Source organism: Magnolia sinica, chromosome 12 (assembly GCF_029962835.1).
Source record: "Magnolia sinica isolate HGM2019 chromosome 12, MsV1, whole genome shotgun sequence".
Taxonomy (NCBI): Eukaryota; Viridiplantae; Streptophyta; class Magnoliopsida; order Magnoliales; family Magnoliaceae; genus Magnolia; species Magnolia sinica.
This window is the reverse complement of record NC_080584.1, coordinates 28,192,079-28,200,027: the sequence shown is the minus strand read 5'-3', so window position 1 is coordinate 28,200,027 and position 7,949 is coordinate 28,192,079. Positions and strand designations below refer to the sequence as shown.

Below are 7,949 nucleotides of genomic sequence, written 5' to 3'. Positions count from 1 at the left end.
ACAAGGAGGACCCATATCATCATGTGAAAGAATTCTTAAACATTTGCTCCACCTTTAAGTTCCAAAACTTCTCAGACGATTCGATCCGCCTACGCCTGTTTCCTTTTTCTTTGAAGGATAAGGCGAAAGCATGGTTGAATTCTCTAGAAGTTGGATCTATCACTACATGGGACCAACTGTCTAAGAAGTTCTTAAACAAGTTCTTCCCCGTTCACAAAACCAATGCCCTCCGTAGAGAAATTACTAACTTCACACAAAAAGAGGGCGAACACTTTCATGAATGTTGGGAAAGATGGAAGGACTTGCTTCTTAAATGTCCTCACCATGGTTTTGAGAAGTGGCAACAAGTTCAATACTTCTATGACGGTCTGACACCACAGAACCGTCGCATGGTTGATGCCACCAGTGGAGGGTCATTCATGACCAAAAGTGATGTCGAAGCATGGAACTTCTTTGAAACCTTGTGCGAAAATTCCCAGCAATGGGATTATTCAAATAGAGGTGACAGAAGTCCCCAACCACAAAAGAGAGGTGGTATATATGAGATAGGAGTCATGCCAGAGCTGAGCGCCAAGCTTGATAACCTGACAAAGAAAGTTGATGCTCTGGTATTAAATAGTGGACCACCACAAACAGCTCAAGTTGAGGCATATGCCACATGTTCTAGTCCTGCCCATCCTATGCAGTCTTGTCCATCTGGTGCAGCATTCCCAGAACTTCTCTCTGAACAAGTTCATGCTATGAACACTTTTCAAAAATCTGGGAATGATCCTTACTCGAACACATACAACCCAGGGTGGGCTAGACATCCAAATTTCTCTTGGGCAAAAGGACCACAACAAGGAGGACCATCTGGAAATCCTCCCATGCAACCGCACCTCCAAGTTGGCAGTCAACAACCTCAACAGTTTCCACAATATCAACAACTGCCTACACAATCAAGGAAACCATCTCTTGAGGATACACTCCATCTTTTCATGCAGAGTTCTCTCCAATTCCAAAAAGACACCCAACAAACCTTATTGGCCAACCAGCAAAGCTTACATGCAAATGCACAATCCATTGCCAAGCTGGAAGTACAAATGGGTCAACTAGCTGCCACATTGAGTGAGAGAGAGAAGGGCAAGTTCCCTAGCCAACCTGAGGCTAATCCAAAGGGACAGTATGAGATTGGCTCTAATTCCAACCAAGGGCAATATCATGAGCAGGCCAAATCGATCACTACCCTTAGGTCAGGCAAGCAGATTGATAACGGAATAGAGATGCCCTGAGGATGAATCAAATTCTAAAACAGAAGATCAAGATGAAGCAGAGTGCCATACCAATACATCCAAAGTCCAAAAGCTCTCTGACTCTCCAAGAGCCACTAATGTGCCACCGTATGTGCCCAAAGCACCCTTTCCTCAACGTCGGCCACCAATAAAGAAAAGAAATAACTTTGATGAAATCTTGGATGTGTTTCAAAAAGTGCAAGTCAACATCCCGTTGCTTGACGCTATCAAGCAAGTCCCTGCTTACGCTAAGTTTCTTAAAGATTTATGCACTTAAAAGCGTAAGCAGAATGTTCATAAGAAAGTCTTCCTTGCAGAGAGCTCAGCTCCATGATTCAACATAACACCCCTCCTAAATTTAGGGATCCAGGAGCTCCCACCATTTCTTGCGGCATAGGAGATCATAAGATCGGGAAGGCATTACTTGATTTAGGGGCGAGTGTCAATTTGTTACCATATTCGGTTTATGAGCAGCTAGGACTTGGTGAGTTGAAACCGACTAAGGTAACATTACAACTAGCCGATAGATCTGTCAAGGTGCCCGGGGTGTTATTGAAGATGTGTTAATCCAGGTTGATAAATTTTATTTTCCAGTGGATTTCATAGTTATAGATACTCAGCCTGTCCAGAATCTTCATAGTCAGATCCCAGTCATTTTGGGTCGTCCATTTTTGGCCACATCTAATGCTATTATCAATTGCAGGAATGGAGTTATGAAATTGTCCTTTGGTAACATGAATATTAAACTCAATGTTTTTAATGCAGGACAACAACCCTCAGATTTGGATGACATATTTGAAGTGGACATGATCGAGAGCCTTGTGCAGGACTCCTTCCGTACATCTTTTGAAGATCCTCTTGAGACCTGCTTAGCACAATCGGGCATGGATTTTGACATTGATAGTCCCATCCATGAAGTCAATGCATTGCTCGACTCTACTCCTATATTGGAGACTGAAAAATGGAGAGCGAAAGTGGAACCTCTTCATCCCTCTGAGACTCTTCCTGACAGCACAGTTTGTAACTCTGAGAAGACAAAGGCGAGCAGGCTGCTTAATGTTCTTAGAGCATATAAGGCAGCAATTGAACGAAAGATAGAAAAAATTCAGGGAGTATGCCCCACTGCATGGATGGATCATGCTATGGTAATATCGCATAACATGCAAAGGAAGCGTGATCCTAACATAGAAGAAGTCGTTCGAGCAGAAGTCCTTAAATTATTTGACGATAGTGTCAGTTGCCTTATTTTAGATAGCACAGTTCATGGGAACTCACATCACTTGTCTGGGATCGGTTAATGAAAGTGTTGAGGTAATTTCTTTGGCGGACCCTGGTTATAAAGATTATTTCATTCATGGTCCGTTCTTGTCTGGCTGAAGATGTTAAACTTAGCGCTCATGGGAGGCAACCCAGCCTTTTGCGTTATTGTATTGTTTTTATTTCATTCATTTTCATTTTTCTTAGTTAGTTACTTCAATGTTTGTGGGTAATATTACTGCAAACCCTCACGAGACTACAACTCGTCCACTAGGGGTAACCTAGGGGTTTAAAGGCTTGTTGCATGCGCTAAATGCAATCGAGAGCACCTGCGAAAATGGTATAGGTAGGATCTTCTTTTGTTTTTCTTTTTGTTATTTTTGCTTATGTTGATTTCTCTCTTGTGCTAACTCGCTTTTACGTTGAAATTTTTCACAAATTTTGAGAAAGCTTCTTGATTCTCCATCCAGGTATTATCTTTTCATCACTCCTCTTTTATTCGCGTTGTCCCATGTGCATTGCTTGTTTATTTCTTTTATATTGAGGACAATGTAGATTTTAGGTTGGGGGTGGGAGATTAGGGTACCTAATCAGTATTTTCTTGATCTTGAGGAAAATTTGTGAAAATTTTAAATTTTTTTCTGAATTTCTATTGAATTCAAAGTGATTTTGAAGGATAGTTGTGATTTTAACATTATAAGATACATGATGTTGGTAACTAATGACTCTTGGATTCGGCCATCTGCTTGATTTCATAGTCAATTTTGAATTGTTAATCCATGATTAGACGTTGTGAACATTGATTGAGTCATGATTTCACATATCACATCTCGCTTGCACATTAAGTTTTGGTTCGATAACTGAATGATTAACTTGGTAAAAAGAAGAATTAAAAGGCTAAGTCACATAATCTTCACCATAGGTTTGCTCCCTATAGGTGCAGATTTGATTCTCCATAGTTGACATATGAAAAAAAAAAAAAAAAGTTAGGCGACAAGTTTTCGCCATAGGTTTGCTCCCTATAGGTAAGAATTTGATTCCCCTCATTTGCGTTACTGCTCATAAAGAAAATCAAAGGCTGGTAAAATGAAAAGTTAATCTGTGAGATAAGTGTTGGTTTCAAGCTTGGTTGTCACGAATTACCAATGATATCATGAGATTGACAATTGGATCTCTTAATGTTTGTAAGTCGAGATTACACTTTACATTCATGGAGCTCGATGTTTAGAATTGTTCCAATTAATGGATTAATAGTTTGAAATTAATTATGAAATCTGTCGAGAGCTTGATTCCAAGAGAAAAAATTCCACACACCAATCATGAATCTTAAAATTTTCACATCTCAACTATCTATTCACAAGTCACTTGAGTTTACAGGAATTGTCTTTTATTTCTGAAATTATTTTTCGCATGTTTTGCTCGGGACTAGCAAAATGTTGGTTGGGGGTTGTGATCAGGGTCGAATATTGCATATTAGACCCTAATCATTACCAGATTTTACGTATATGATAATGCTTAATGGAGTATTTTAATTGTATTTTTGTTACAGGATGAAGTCAGGAGCGTTAATTGAAAATTGATGTTAAAGGCATGGATTTCATGATCCAAAGTCTCCAGAGCACGGGATGGACTCAAGAGAACCATTTCTTTTCTTTATTGGTGCCTGGGATCTGAGGAAAGCAAGCCAAAGGGGCCCGGTCCAGAATGCAAGATCACATGGTTCCCGCTATCCGATCAGTTCGAAACTTCATACATGAGATGAGGGCCGTAAATTAACCGTACATAGTAAATTTCAGCCATTGAGGATCTCGGGAAGTGGTCCAATGGACAGATCAGCCCATTAATCTTCACTTTGGGGCCCACCTGATATTTGGAACTGCCTCAAACTTGGTTTTGGCGGTTGTAATTATATGAAGGAAAGGATGGATGGTGCAGATTTCCCACAAACATTACATTGGGCCCCACATGCGTGAGTGTGTGCGTAAAGCACACGTGCGCTGGCACTACACCGCACCGCTGGGACGGTCAGTGAGAACGCTGACCCGTCTCTCTCTCTCGCCGCTGCAGCGTCCGCGGAACCGAACCACAGTCGTCGGTTGTGGGGCCCACCTAGTGTCCAAATGGACAATCCAAACCGTCCATCCACTTCCTGGGGCAGCCATTAGCATTGCCTAGGTGGCGAAAACTTCAAATGATAGCATAGATCGGTTTTTAACCGTACAAACGCAGGATGGACGACAAGACAGAAAGCCACATGGGCTGCACCGAATCCACCCCAAAACCAGTCAATTCCTATTGATTTTTCGAGCTGAAACCAATGGACGGCGTGGATTCCTTTGAAAAGTCCAATAATGGACCCAACCATCATCGCAGCGTCGGTTTGGCGTCCACAAGGTCGCTGTCCGTTTTTGCGAAGGATTGTGGGCCCCGTACGTCACCCGTACGGCCTATCCGATCCGTCCATCGTGTAGAGGGCTTCGAGAGCTTCAAAACCATGTTGATATTCCTCGCCCATGCGTACACACGTGTGCGGTACAGAGGCCAAAAGTAGACTGCCCCGGGACGTTCAAAACTGAGTTTTTTGAGATTTCTTCTGTGGGCCGCGCTAATGGACCTTCAAAACCACCCATTCTTGACTGAAATTTCATTCTGAATCCAATGGATGGGGTGGATTTTCCAGAAAATACCTCTGTGGGGCCCACCGATCACGGCTGCGAAAATTTGTACTCCGAGTCCTTCTACGACTCTGCCACCGACCCCAACCATCCAGCAGCTATAAAAGGGGAGTTTTGGACGTAGGAAAGGCATTCAGAACCAGGGGATTCCAGATCTGAAGCAAGGGAGAGAAGAAAGAGAAGAAAGAGAAGAAAGAAGAGAGAGAGAGATTGTTTGGTTTGACGTTTTTTTATGAATTTTATTTAATATTTTTTATGGATTTTATGGGTCACTAATCTCTCAGCTAGGGCTGAGATGAAGCCCCTAATTTGATTAGCTCTTGTATTGGTTGATTTACTTTGAATTTCAATTAATTTGTTTCTTTCTTTAAGTGGGCTTTATGGGTTTAAATTCTATACTTCTCCATCTATGAACTTGACCAAAGTATATATATGGATGTTGTTTGGATGTTTATTATAGGTGCTTGTGTCTGATCAAGAACAGGTTTCTTATAGAGGAAGAAACAGGATGCTTTAATGAATTGTACATCCCTTATGCCCGACCAAGGATATGGGATATGTCATTCATGGCATTGCTTACAGGAATTAGACAGTCTGTATGCCTGATTAAGGACACAGATTGTGCTTTCTCTATTTAAGTGGTATCAATCTAGATCAAGGTGAATCAATAGACAAAACAAGGGTTAGGATAATTAGGGGTGGATTCGAAAGTCCTAGTGCTCTCTTTCTGATTGAATTTTCTTCCCTGTTCTTAATTGTTTTTTTTCCCCTAAAATTGTGCTTAGTAGTTCATTCCATTATCTGTTGGATTAGTTAAGGAGAGTCATAGATTTGAATTGTGACGACCAGTCCTCGTGGGAACGATCTCGTAATACGTACTGTATCTGCATCTGATTCGTATACTTGCGAGTTTAAATATCATTTAAATCGTGTTGGTTTAAATAAAACATCACCTACACCTACACCTAATCTTAATCTCAACTCCATAACCTAAACCTAAACCTAAACTTGAAAACCCAAACCTAAACCTGATCCCGAACCCGAACCGATTTCCTAAACCTAAACTTATAACCTTAACCTAAACTTATTTTCAAATCCCAAAACCTATAACCTAAACCTAAACCTATATAACCTTAACCTAAACCTAAACCTTAACCTATAACCTTAACTTATAACCTAAACCTATAACCTAAACTCAATTTCCTAAACCTTAACTTATAACCTAACCTAAACCTAAACCTATAACCCGAACCCGATTTCCTAAACCTAAACCTTAACGTGTTTTCTTATGCCTAAACCTAAATCTACACCCAATCCTAATCTTAACTCCCTAACCTAAACCTAAACCTAAACTTGAAAACCCAAACCTAAACCTGATCCAGAACCCGAACCCGATTTCCTAAACCTAAACTTATAGCCTTAATCTAAACTTATTCTCAAATCTCAAAACCCATAACCTAAACCTAAACCTAAACTTGAAAACCCAAACCTAAACCCGATTCCGAACTTGAACCCGATTTTCTAAACTTAAACTTATAGCGTATAGTTTAGGTTTAGGTTTAGGTTTTAGGTTTAGGTTTAGGTTATAGGTTGTAGGTTTAGGTTTTGGGTATTTTTGTTTATGATGTTAAGCTTATATGTATTTATGCATGAATGAATGTGATGTGGATAAGATTGTTTGTGTTTGGATGAATGTAGTTTATGTTTGGATAGATTTACTAGTTTGGGTTTAGATGGATGTAAATGTGAATATGATGAAATATATTATATAATAGTTGTATATCAGGATGAATATGATCAAATATATTGTAACAGGTGTATATTAGGAATTTTATGCGGGAATATTTTTTTTAAAGAGACGTTTAGCGACGAATATTTTCGTAGCTAAAAGTTTTGCAAAATATTTTTAGCAACGAACAGTTTCGTAGCTAAAAGTTTTGCAAAATATTTTTAGCGACGACAATTTTCGTAGCTAAAAGCTATGCAAATATTTTTTAGTGACGAAACTTTTCATAGCTAAAAGTTTTGGAAAATATTTTTAGTGACGAAAAAGTTTCGTATTGGGAATATTTTTTAGCGACGAAAATTTTCGTAGCTAAAAGTTTTAGAAATATGTTTTAGCGACGAAAATTTTCGTAGCTAAAAGTTTTACAAAATATTTTTAGCGACGAAAATTTTCGTAGATGAAAATTTTCATAGCTAAAAGTTTTACAAAATATTTTTAGCGACGAAAATTTTCATCGCTAAAAGTTTAACATTTATTTTTTAGCGACGAAATAATTTGTCGCTAAAAGTTTTGTAAAAGTTTCTTAGCGATGAAAATTTTCATCGCTAAAAAACTTCCCTTTGGCAATGAATAAAATTTTTCGTTGCTAAAAACCATTTGCTTCTGTCTTTTAGCCCGAATTTAGCGACGAAAATTTTCGTCGCTAAAACTTTTTAGCTACGAAAATTTAGCTTTTAGCGACGAAAATTTTTGTCGCTAAAGGTGGAATTTCTTGTAGTGCAATAAGCCACAGAATGACGTCAATGTTCCATTAAAGCCACGAAGGGCAAAGAAACGATCCAAGCCTCATAGGGCAAATGTGCGGTCCAAGCCATGTAAGGCAAAGTGTGATCCAAGCCATGTAAGGCAAAGTGTGATCCAAGCCATGTAAGGCAAATATGCGGTCCAAGCCATGTAGGGCATCTGTGCGATCGAAGTCGCGTAAGTCAAATATGGAGTGCAAGATGATTAGCTCATGAT

General features: G+C 39.5%; 1 non-coding gene across 1 annotated transcript; it reads right to left on the bottom strand.

Annotated features, from left to right (window-relative positions):
• Positions 1–224: 224 nt before the first annotated feature.
• LOC131222225 (small nucleolar RNA R71) lies at positions 225–331 on the bottom strand. Its single transcript, XR_009159932.1, has one exon. It is a non-coding gene; the product is annotated as a small nucleolar RNA R71 (small nucleolar RNA).
• Positions 332–7,949: the final 7,618 nt, after the last annotated feature.